Source organism: Nicotiana tabacum, chromosome 21, assembly GCF_000715075.1.
Source record: "Nicotiana tabacum cultivar K326 chromosome 21, ASM71507v2, whole genome shotgun sequence".
NCBI lineage: Eukaryota > Viridiplantae > Streptophyta > Magnoliopsida > Solanales > Solanaceae > Nicotiana > Nicotiana tabacum.
Genome location: NC_134100.1, coordinates 93,686,124 through 93,699,206, shown reverse-complemented (window position 1 = coordinate 93,699,206; position 13,083 = coordinate 93,686,124). Strand labels below are relative to the sequence as shown.

The following is a 13,083-nucleotide window of genomic DNA, read 5'->3' as shown; positions in this document are numbered from 1 at the left end:
TTTAACGAAAGGGAATTCTCTCTCTTGTAAACATGTAAGTTACTGTTTTTATAAATTATATTTCTGTTTATTATCCCGATTTATTTAAAGCTTTATATTATGTCTTTATATCTTTAATTTCTTAGTTGCTAGTTTGCAAATAACTAAAAAATCACTCTAAGTATTTGATTACCTTTCCAACTTCTTAATAACCCTGATGGATTAACCTGTAAATTTTTAGGAGAGATCAATTAAGATGAGCCCAAAATATTATCAGAAAGACGTTAAAGTGGGCAAATATAATTAACTGCGTCCAGGGTGAGGTTAAAGAAAGATATGTTAAGAAAAGATCTATATCTTTAAAAGGTTGGAGAGAAGAGATGAACAGAGTGGGAAATTAAAAAAAAAGTATATAAAATGGGGGTAATGTTTAGTTCATAATTTGATAAAATAGTAGCGATACAATTTTACAGATCAAGAGAGAGAGAGAGTATCGAGTAGGATTTTACAACATAAGGCTATCACCCTATCACTTTCTAATATATTTTTATATTAGATAATACTAGCCTTTTCCTTTGTTGAAACAAAATAAATATTATAGTACTATATTTAGCTAGCGTTTTCCTTTGGGCATAAATTTGATTGAAACTTGATTATTTTTTAAATTGTATTGAAAAATAATTTTTGAAGTTGAAGTTGTATTTGAAAATGTATTTTACTAGAAAAGAGGTTGAAATTTTATGAGTGAAAGAAAACATTTTACCCAAAAACTGGCACAAACCAATTTTCTGGAAATTGAAATTTTTTCTTCAAAACATTTTCAGAAACTCATCAAATTCTATAAACAAATAATATTTTTTTTGTTTTTTTGAAAAAATTAAAAAAATCAATGTTCAAATGAAAACTTAATAGGCGTTTGGATATAAAAATTATAATTTAAAAAAATAGTATTTGAAGTTAAGTTGAAAAATAATATTTAAAATTTAAAATGTTGTTTGGACATGTATGTCACATGAAAAAATATTGCAGTTTTGTGAATGAGAAAAAAAAAATTTAAAAAAGTAGTCAAAATAACCTTTTCTGATTTAAAAAAAAAACTCATTTTCAAAAATCTCCAAAAATTTTAAAAAATTCATAGACAAATAGGTTTTTGTAAAAAAATTTCCAAAAAAAAAAAGAAACAAAATTTATAGGCAACGAATCCTTAATCACAAATTTAATTTTCAAAAAAAGAATCATCTATACTATATTAAAAGCTTGAAGGCCCTATCGAAATGCCGTTCACCTTTTTTACCCTTCGCAAGTGTATTATATGTTGGATATAATTGTAAATATAATAATTATTTTCTTCAAAATAAATAAAAAAACTAATTATCGGCTACTTGCCCAAAGTTTACCCTGATTGAAATTCTTGCCTTTACTTCCCTTTTGATAGCCTTGGATTCAAATTCCGTTATCTATTTGGTCTTAGTTTAGGACACGTCCCTTTTGATCAGTTTGGGATTCAAATTCCATTGTCTATTTGGTCTTAGTTTAGAACTCAATTTCTTCAAAGTTTACTGATCGAATTAGGCTTTTCCTTTCGTTTCTTCCCAATGTTTTGAAATCAATATCGTATTAGGATTGTCCCTTCCGTTTTTACTCTTTGTTTTGGAATCAATTTAGGTTTCTAGAATTTTATAACTATAAAAGAAGCTATTATTCTACATTCTTTGTCATAAACTAACGTCCCCATAGCGAATTTGCTTGTCACTTCGGTAAATTTCTATCTTATACTATATTCTTGAAGTTATGTAATAATTCAACTATATGTCTCATATATGATCATTGGTTTATGTCTCATGTATGATCATTGGTTTAAAGTCACTTACAAATGTTGTACAGATTGTTTGGATCGTTGCTTTCATCACATAAAATTGGTTAGGTATTCTAACTCATATCAAGTTACTTATTTTATTAATTAAGATTTTTATCACTCTATAGTTGATATATAATTTTAATTACTAATTATTATGCCACACTCTATGGTTGATGTATAATTTTAATCATTAATTGTAATGCCATCTGAAGTTGCTCATATTTTCTCACAAAATTAAATTTATTATCTCTTCTAATTGACTATAGTATATATATCACAATTTTAAAATTGTGTTCTTAAAGAATAGCCCTTGACAATTGGCGTCGCTGAATCTACCTAAAGTTTTGACAATTTTCATTGGTTCAGGTAAACAATTCTCCTTATCGGTCTCATAAATAATATTTTATATAATTTTCTTGTTATGATGAATATATTATGTTATGAAAGTTATGTAGCTTTCTTGCAGTTCAACTATGATTTTTCTACTACTTTTCAAAATTTGAGATTGGGATATTCTGTATTATCAATTTACATAAACTATATGCTAATTTAACTGCTTTGGCTTTATTTGTTATTTATGCTACTATTGAAAAGTTAGTTTTTACTATGCATAACAATTATACATGATCAATGAGTTGTGTTCTTGTATATGTAATAACAATTTTGAGGCGTGTTCTTGTATATGTCATAAAAAATTTGAAAATCCTCAATTTAAGTAGTTGGCACATTGTGGTTGGATTAATATACTTTAGTGCATTAGTTATCCTTATAATTGGTCTAAATATTTCCTTTAAATCTTCTTTTAAATAAAATTTTTATAATTATGAATGTCTTCTATGACTTTACTACCTTTTGGATATTAGACCACCTGTTCACACTTGATTTCAGGTACTCGCAATGGCAACTGAAACTGAATTTGCAAACGAATGTGTGCTACTTAACAGTTTGAGAAGATCTGATTCTCAATGGATAATAAAAGTCTTACTTATTCAATGTGAAGTAGTTAAAGAATTTAAAAATGAAACAAATCAAGGCCTTCAATGGACTCTGATATTTGTAGATGAGAAAGTAATGTTATTTTTATCTTTCAATTATATCCGATATTTTTCGTATTATGTTCAATCACTATATTAAATTATGATAAAATTTTACAGGGAACAAAAATGCAAGCAATACTTTTCACTAATCAAGTGAATATGTGGAAGGAACATTTAGAACAAGGCAATATCTATTACATCATTAACGACCGCATAAATGATCGTAAACCTAATTTTCATTCAATACACAAAGACTTTGAGATTGTGTTCAGTAACAATACTATAGTCAAAAAATGCAACAACCAGTTTTCCACCGTTAGCTTCTCAAATAGTTTTGTTTCGTTCGAAGAGGTAGTCCAATGCACCAATGGAATAATATTTGATAATTTCTTTAGATTCATTGATTAATCTTACATTATATATAATATTTACTTAATAATTCTTAGTAGTTATTTACATATATTCTCTATTAATATTCTTTTGCAGACACACTTGGTATCTTAGTGAAAGTTAATGCTTCCATCGGAGATGGTAACAAGAAACGAAGAGAAATAATGCTAATGAACGAAACGTAAATTAAAGTTAGTTAACTTATTCATTTAATATCATATTATTAAATGATCAAATGTATTAACTATAGTTAATATAATATTGAATTGTAAAACTCAAGTAAAATCGTCAAACTGTAACTTCATGGGGAGAAATAACAGAAAAAGATGGTGATATGCTCCAAAATATGATGTTTGAAAAATCTATTGTAGCCCTTTTTGAGGTTAAGGGTACAACATACCGAGTCAACAACAAGAGTTTTGGTCATGACAGATGAACCAAAGAGACGAATTTGCACATACACCAAGAATATTGTCTACAAAGAGATATTAGGTAAGATACAACAACATAACATGTTATTTACTCATACGATATATTTATTTATAATTACAAATCCTATACATATCACGACCTTAATTAATTACAGTGTTGATGTTTGCAGGTTCAAAATAATTTATCTATTAAATCAATGTAATGACACTCGTCTTCTCATTTCAGTTTCATGTTCAATCCATTTTGATATCAATTACTATTACACACAGCTCATTTGTGTGATAGATAATTTTCTTACAAATAAACGCGGCTTATACGTGCAACGTACGTGCCCAAAACCTTAAAAACAAGTGTTGAACATAATAAAGGAAAGGAAAAAGAAAGAAAAAAGTTCTCGTCACATACGTGGCCTTTTTTGAGTCACTTGGCGATTAAAAAGGTACACGTGAATTCCTAAGTGATATATATATATATATATATATATATATATATATATATATATATATATATATACACCCTTTATCCACTCCTTTGGTCAAACTCTTCAATTCCAAGAATATGGATATAAAATGCCCTTTTCTTCCCAGCAAATTCCGAAACCTCAAAACACACACACGCACACTAAAAATGGAAAAAACCCTCTTATTCTTCACCATTCTTCCTCTCCTTTTCACCATCTCTTTATCCTCTGCAAACCCGAACCCGACTCCATCTGAGGCACATAGAGAGCTAATCAAATACGGGTTTCCTATCGGGCTACTTCCCATAAACGTGAACGGCTATGCCCTAAATAAAACTTCCGGCAACTTCGTTGTTTCTCTAGGCGCCACGTGTAAAATTACACTTCCTCCGGACAATTACCTTGCCACGTATTCGAAGAAAATCACTGGCAAAATTGTTGAAAACCGAATTGCTGAGCTTGACGGAATTAGCGTGAGGGCATTTTTTAAGTGGTGGGGTATTACGGGTATTAGATCTAGTGGTGAGAATTTGGTGTTTGAAGTTGGAATGGTTACTGCTAAATACCCTTCTAACAATTTTGATGAAAGTCCTGAGTGTGAGGGGAAAAAGCATTCCTCTTCCTAAAGGTATCTTTTTTAATCTATTATTTAACTATTTATTTAATAAAGTTGTTACCTTTTTGTATATTACTCCTGGTGTCTCAATTTATGTGGCCGATTTTTGAGCATGTAGTTTAGGACATAAAGAATGAGTTTTGAATAGGGGCGAAGCTAGAAGCCGACATACCGGTCGAACCCAACAGCTAGTTAGTCAAACTCTGTCTAGGTATTGTCTAGGTATTAAGAAATTTATTAAATATTTAAAAAAATTAAATTCAAAACGCAATTACTAAAACCTTATGAAAGCCCTGAGTGTGAGGGGAAAAATCATTCCTCTTCCTCAAGGTATTTTTTGTCTATTATTTATCTATTTATTCTAATTAAGTTGTTACCTTTTTGTATATTCTTTCAAAATTTGGGGTGACGTTATCTTGAGTCAATATGATTGTGGTTTATTACTTCTGGTGTCTCAATTTATGTGGCTTGTGTTTGATTGAGCATGTAGTTTAGGAAAGAGAGAATGAGTTTTGAAATTTGTGGGTCTAAAATAGGGCGAATGACATAAATATGATACCTTTGTGCCATCTTTGACCCCGGTAATAGAAGTTTTGGGAAAAAAAGCATGGCGCCGTAATTTTAGCAAGTTATTGCTGATCATTAGAATTTCTAGTCAAATCCTGACGATACTAGAATCTTTTTTAGCCACAATGCTGAAAAAAATCTGGTGTTCATCATTTGACGGATCACCAAAAATTTTCAGCATACAATACTAAATTTCTGGTGCTTTAAAATTCTAGCAATTGTCAGGAGCTTGATTTGCAAATCTAGTGCGGGCTATTTTCCCAGAATGTTTCTTAACAGGGTCAAAATATGAATAATAGCTTAAAGAAGGTCCATCCAGCGTAATTTCTCCTCTAAAATAAGTTATAGCTATTTAAATGGCTATAAATAAGCTCATTAAGTTAATATATTTAGCTCCACTGACTTAGAATCTTGTATCTGTCTTTCCTCTTCCATATAGGAGACACTACCATGTATTTTAATGGAGTAGCAAATTATGATTTAGCTATTAGGGTTCCCCACTTGTAGCTTTATAGGAACTAGCTGATTTGTGCTTTTGGTTTTATCAGAACCCTACAATCTCTATTGAAGAAAGGGCCATTTACACTAAAAAACAAAAGATATGATGATTGTGCTGCATCTAGGGTGTGTTTGATATGACGGAAGTTATTTTCCATTGAAAATGTTTTTGGTATTTAGTTGGTCAGTAGGAAATATTGTTCAAACAAAATATGTACTAAAGATTAATAATAAGATCAACAAATTGAAGAGTATTATGATGCAATTTTGAGTTCTAGAGATTAATAATAATGCAAAGTAATATTAAGTTAAAAGTTAAAGATTGTTGTAAGGAAAATGACTTTCACCAATAAGGTAGGGAAGTCATTTTACTCCTTTTGATGGAAAACATTTTCTTCCATCATACCAAATATCAGAAAATGACTTCCTCATGAAAAATATTTTCCTGGAAGTCATTTTCCATCATACCAGACATACCCCTAAAGGAAAAACAACGAAAAAGGTAGAAGCCTGTTAACGAGTAGTATTTAGCAGCAGTACATGGGTCTTTGATTATTAGAGGTTTGTCTTTAGGAAACATTTTAAGATGTTGATGGTCTTGTTGGTTGACCACTCTGCAGAGGATATAACGATTTTCCCAGCAACATCAACTTCCTTATTGTATTTCCAATCCAAACTAGGGTTTTGATTAAATAATATTTTCCCAGTTATATTCTTGGTCGATTGGGCACCGTGCACAAATGTCGTAATAACGAATAACTGACTTAGCATCATATCCTTTGTATGCTGGAGTATCCTAAACATGACATATAGATGATTGAAATGAAATTTAGCTCTACTGATTCACTGGTGAGCTTTCTAATTATCCAATTTTTTTCTTCTTTAAAATCTACAATTATTTGACCAGTTGTTAATGATGAGTTTTTTGGTTTGTTGGAAGAGTGTGCAACAACGAGGTCCCTATTCTTAGAAATCTTCTTAGGTAAATTGGAGACCTTTTCTTTGATAAGTTTGATCTTTTCTATGAAACTAAGAAGGTAGTAAACACTAAACAAGATGCAAGAGATCATTATCTCTAACAAGAACTGAATTAATGACATCTTTTGCCTCATATGCCATTTGAAACACGTGTCCACATATCTTTATGCAATTCTTGTTCAACATTCCCTAAGAAAGATCTTATGAATTCTAGATCTTCTTTCACCAGTCTGATTTTTTCCTTTCATAACAATTGAATGAGCATTGGAATTGAGTAAATCATCATTTAAAGTATTTTAGTAGAAGATTCATGAAAAGTGGTCTGTCACTCTTGGAAAACCAGAGTTGAGATGAATCTAGTGCTCCCAAGTAAACATATTTGAGATCTTCCTTTATGATTTTAATATTTTCTAGCAAGTCGAGAACTACATTTGTTTCATTGATACTCTCTTCATTCCTTGATTCATTGATACTCTCTTCATTCCTTGATCTCTCTTCTCTGTCGCGTACAAAAATTAATACCTTATTAGGTATCATGATGAAATAATTTGTCATGATAAATAAAGTCCTTCTAGAAACATCTTATGGGTCTTACTCTCCTGTTCATCATCTCTCTATCCTCTGTAAACCCGGAGTCAATATAGTTTAATACGTCTCATCTCATTCCAACTTATAGCCGGAAGAGTAGGATACTTCTGTTTTGCCCTTTTAGCTGATCAACTTGATGAAATAGAAACTTGACGAAGTAGATGAACTTGATGAAATGGATGAATTTGATGAGATACGTGAACTTGATGTCCCTCTACTGGATTTCAAGCTAGCTTATCAATTCTTGAAGATTATTCCTCTTGGCATCAAAGTCAGCAAATGCCGAATGCCGGACGCCTCACTGAGTAACTCCTACAAGCCTTCTCCGACATTCATAGAGAATATTTGATTCTCGAAAGACTTTATTCATTGTGACAAATTATTTGATCTCTTGGCAAGTGTTGGAGCACTTACCAAGGAGATATCAATTCTTGTTCGCGAATTAGAAGAGAAAGCAAGGAAGGAAAAGAGTATCAATGAAACAAATTAAATTCTGCAACTCTTGACTTGTTGGAAAATATTGAATTTCTAAAGGGTGATCTCAAACATATTTACTTGAAAGCGCAGACTCACCTCAATTGTACGTCCCCAAGAGTAATGGACCACCCTTTATTAATCATTTACTCAAACTAAAATTATTGCTTAATTCTAAAGCTTATTCAATTGCTTTGATGAAGAATGAAATTGGGTTGGCGAAAGAAGATCTAGAATTTATTAGATCTTTCTTCGGTAATATTGAGCAAGATTTGTATAAAGATTTATGGACATGTGTTTTACATGTGGTATATGAGGCAAAAGATGTCACTAATTCAATTCTTGTTAGAGATAATTGTCTCTTGCATCTTATTTACTCATTTTTTAGTGCCATAGAAACGATCAAGCTTATCAAAGAAGAGATCTCCAATTTACCTGATGAGATTCTAAAAATAGGACCTCATGTTGTAAACTCTTCCAACAAACCAAAAACAACTCATTATTAATAGTGAATCAAATAATTGTAGATTTTAAGGAGGATGACATTGCAGTACTAGATGTCATTGCAGTCATTAGGACGCCGGGTTTAGGTAAAACTACCCATATAAATAATGATAAATCAGTTACTAGTCATTTTGACATATGTCCATCGTGCACAATTGACGAAGAATGCAAGAGAAAAAATATGTTGTAGAACTATTTTGATCAAGTTGCTGGTTCAGATGGAAAATACAATATTGATGATGATCTGTGAAAATCACTATATCCTCTACAACCTGACACCATCGGGGCCGCACAAGGAACTAATCAAAGGGGTTCCTCATAGGGCTACTTCCCAAGAATGTCAATGGGTATTTTCTAAACACCTGTTCCTGCAACTTCGTGGTTTCTTTGGGTACAAGTGTTCCATCACCCTTCCTCCGGATAACTACATTCCCACCTATTTCAAGAAAATCAGTGGTAAAATTGTTGAGAACAGTATTGTTGAGCTTGATGGGATTAGCCTTGAGAGCTTTCTTTAAGTGGTGAGGTATTACAGGTATCAGATCCAGTGGTGAAAATAGGTGTTTGAGTTTGGAATGGTTACTGCTAATTGCTCTCTCTAAGAATTTTGATGGAAGTCCTGAGTGTGAGGGGAAAAAGCATTCCTCTTCCTGAGGTATTTATCGATTTACTAAATTTGTTACCTTCTCATATTTTCTGTGAAGTTATGTCATGGGGTGACGTTCTCTTGCGTCAATATGATTGTTGTTTATTACTTTTAGGTCAATTTTGAGAACTATTATGCGCTTATTCTTAAGTTGTGGATCTCTTTGTTTATCCTAAGATTGACACTTTCCTATATTTGGAAACTCTTGAATTTTAACATCCTCATTTTTGCCCTTTGTATGGAATGACATGATTGTTGAAGACCACGGGATTCTAAAGGTAATTTTGGTGTGTTAAAATATTTAGTTTCTTTGAAACAAAACATATTTAGATTGTGCGTCAAATATTCTTATGTAAAATGAAAGAGAGGAAGTATTGGGTTTCAGTTGCTGAAGTTTTGGGTACTTTTTGACAGTGTAGTTAGCAGTCTGTCCTTGGCTTTTTATGCTAAGTTGGTATGCATCGTCACAAAACAGTAATGGGTGCTGTGATATATTTTGCATCTACCAACACAGAATCTTGTATTGGACACTCCTCTTCGGTATAGGAGACATACTGTGTTTATTAATGGAGTAGCAAATCGTGTATCAGCTTTTAGGTCCCCATTTTTAGCTTTATAGAAACTGGCTGTTTTGTGCTTTTGGTTCTTATCAGAACCCCTCAATCTCTGTTGAAGAAAGGATCTAACTACATTAAAAAACATAAGATATGATTATTGTGCTACATCCAAGGAAAAAGAGTGAAAATAGGTAGAAGTGTGTTAAGCAGTAGCATTTAGCAGTTCAGGTGTATGTGAATTGTGATTAATAGATGTCTGTCTTCTGGAAACATATGTGGTGTCATGAGTGGTTGTCTTATTAGTTGACCAGTCTGGATATGTTGGATACCTGCTTTAATCATGTCATGCAATGAATTTCATGCTCTTTGTTTTCCACGAGAATTGGTATTTTAATTTCAAGTTTTCAAGTTTCAACTAAGCTACTCATACTCTGCAGAAATTCCTATTGGTCTTTTGGTTTAGTTTGTTGTGGTGTCATAATGAGTAAAGAAGTGAAAAGAGAATTCTTCTCAAAAAAAGAAGTGAAGAGAATAAAGAAGGCATGTGTTTTTTTTCATTTGCCTTAGTTCTGTAGATAAAGAGTTCTATCTTACGCGCATAAACACTACAAATTTATGGTTGTTTCGGAGTTCCGTGAGGATGTAACCTTTTCAGGTTGTATTTATCTTGATAGAAAGGATCTTTAGGGTTTGGTGAGAGGCTGAGAGCTCTTCTTTAAGAAAGGCCTTATGAAAAAAGTCTTATAGAATAAAATCTTCCTTGAAGTTACTCGCTTAAAGGTATATTTACTTAATACTTAATAGATTTACTAGGAATCAATTTTGAGAAATAATTGTCATATTTGGCTTTTGGAACACTCCCCCCTGCAGTTTTCGAGAAGTCTTGCCTGTATAGCAGTTCTTTTTTTCTTCCTAAGAGGTACTTCTCACGTTCCTTCTTTTTTGAAAGTTCTTTCTCAGCATGCTGTAATATTTCCCTGAGTTCCATAAAATTTGCTTAGGATCCACATATTCGTTTGGCACTACTAGACTGCTCAAAAGCATTTCATAACACTACCTTATTTCATTGTTGGGAACTCAAGTTTCATGCATATGGTCTTTCCACAGTATTTCAACTAATGAGTAAAAGTTTTTGAACCATCCTTTTTATTTGAATTACTTAGTATTGGAATCACGACTTACTGGGAGGGAAAAAAAGAAGGGGAAAAAAAAGACAATGACAGAATCATGGAGACAAACAAAGTAAATTATCCATGGAGTTTGACTGTCAATGTCATGTTTTCCAGCTCTTTGGTGACTTTCTAAAAGTAGTTTTACGGGCCATGGTTCTTCCTTTATGCTGTATGTGTGATTGGTGACATAAGTGATACTTGAATCATTGAATTGTTAATGACCTGTTTGTCATGATTGCTCCTTTATTTCTCAATTCAGGAAGCTGTACTCTCCAAATGGGTTACTAATAAATGATATGGTTATGATTTATGCACAGTGTAACTGCCACTTCTCCCCTCCGGCCCAACCAAAAACATAAAAATAAAAGAGAGAAAGAAAAACAAACAGAAATATTAAGGTAAAGGAATATTTACCATATCAAAAGTCTTTACTTTCCAGTTTCTTTTGTTGCGTTGATCATCTAAATTTTTTGGTGAAGTCAAAGTTGCTACAACAACCTTTTGCTAAGCTTTGCTTAACATCTATTCTTCAGTATATGGGGTTATGAATTCTTGGCACGTTGAGTGCCTTTTGTCCATCTGCCTCTCCTGAGTACATATTTTCTGTTGATGTGTGCTAGTCTTTGTTTTGTCATAATAAACTGGTGGGACAAACAGTTGGACATGAAGGGATTAAATTCCTGACTTGAATTTTGGGAAACTCAAAATATATGGTTTATTAAAGCAAGAGAATTTAAATTCACTGTTGTAATTTTTTCTTTAAAGAAATGGAAAAGTGGTTGATTAACACTGTTCATGTGAAACATTTCCAATTTTAAAAAATGTTAGCCAATATAGATAATGCAAATGTTATATTGTGCGAGTTTTTCCGACAAAGAAAACACGGAAACGAAAACTCTCTCTCTCTCTCTCTCTCTCTCTCTCTCTCTCTCTCTCTCTCTCTCTCTCTCTCTCTCTCTATATATATATATATATATATATATATATATATATATATATATATATATATATATATATATATATATATATATTTTTTTCCCCCAAGGCCCATTTCTTTTGGAGCCCAACACCTCCAAACTTAAACAAATGGGCTAGAGGAACACTTCTTTTTCTTCGTCCAAAGTCCAAACGAACGTTTTTAAATCTGTGAAGTAGAAAAAAAAACATTGTATAAGAGGAAGCTAGAAAATATTGTGAGAAAAGATGGTAGATAGTGAAAAAGAAAATGGAAACTACCTGTCCGCTTTTCATGAAGCAAACACTAGCTTAGATTCAGTTATTTGGAGTTCAAAATATCCTTAGTTGTTATTGTTGGAATGTTGAAGTAAATTATGCTGAACTTTACAATGGATAGGACCTCAAGAGCAGGATAATGCACATTCAGACAAGTTCATGGTTTCACCATACTTGGTGTTTATTTTGATTAAGTGCATTCTTTGGTGGTGTATGCTTACTAAGTTGGTATATTGGGCAACTTTTACTTATGCTTTTACTTTTGGTCCAGTATTTAAAGTAATGTGAATGTTCAGAAGTTTTTGATGAAATAGTAGCTTTGTGGTTAGGAACAGAATTTTCTTATGGCATAATGTTCTTTATTGATTAAGCATAGTATACCAGTACCTTCAAGTTTGACCGCCTTATATCTTCTTTTCAACCTGCAGGGCTTTTGTCAGCTGCTTCTTTTGATTGGCTTATGAAATAAACCATATGGAGTTGGGCATGATGGTGCTTGATATGTTAAAGTTATCTTAGCACATTATCTTATCTGATTGACGATTTAGCGAATTGTGCAAGCAGTTGCTAAGTGTTATTGTATATATATGCTCTCTATTTTTATCTGGAATGTTATTAATGGCAATAGAGAGATTGTTGACTATTTTCCTCTGTGTTGTATATTTGCTTCTGTGATTGTGACCTTGGACATAGGACTTGTTTTATTGCAGACTGGTTTGATTAGCTTAACCAGGGATGGTTTATAATGAAAACAATTTCTAACCCCTGTTCCCTGTCCCTCTCCAATCCCAAAAATAAAAAAGAGAGGCAAATAACTGTATAGTTTGTCACTTCAGTTCACGGGTAAATCATCATTAAGACTTTATTTTCGCAGCCAGTGGCCATAAACTGATTGTGTTAGTTTTATAACAGTTTAACTCTATATCTTTTCCTTATTCTCCATCTGGAGGGAGTTTATTCTAAGCGTTTAGGAAATAGCAGGTGTCTCAGCTATATGGATTCAGTCACTGTGCTCTGTTGTTACTGAGAGAGCTGATGTATGGTCAGCAACAAGGGCTAGTGAAGCTCCTTATAGCTTAGTTATCATTTCTTGT

The 13,083-nt window shown here is 32.2% G+C and overlaps 1 long non-coding RNA gene across 1 annotated transcript; it reads left to right on the top strand.

Annotated features, from left to right (window-relative positions):
* Positions 1-4,208: 4,208 nt before the first annotated feature.
* LOC107793651 (uncharacterized) lies at positions 4,209-12,632 on the top strand. The gene is made up of 2 exons (XR_001649769.2): positions 4,209-4,784; positions 12,418-12,632. It is a non-coding gene; the product is annotated as an uncharacterized LOC107793651 (long non-coding RNA).
* Positions 12,633-13,083: the final 451 nt, after the last annotated feature.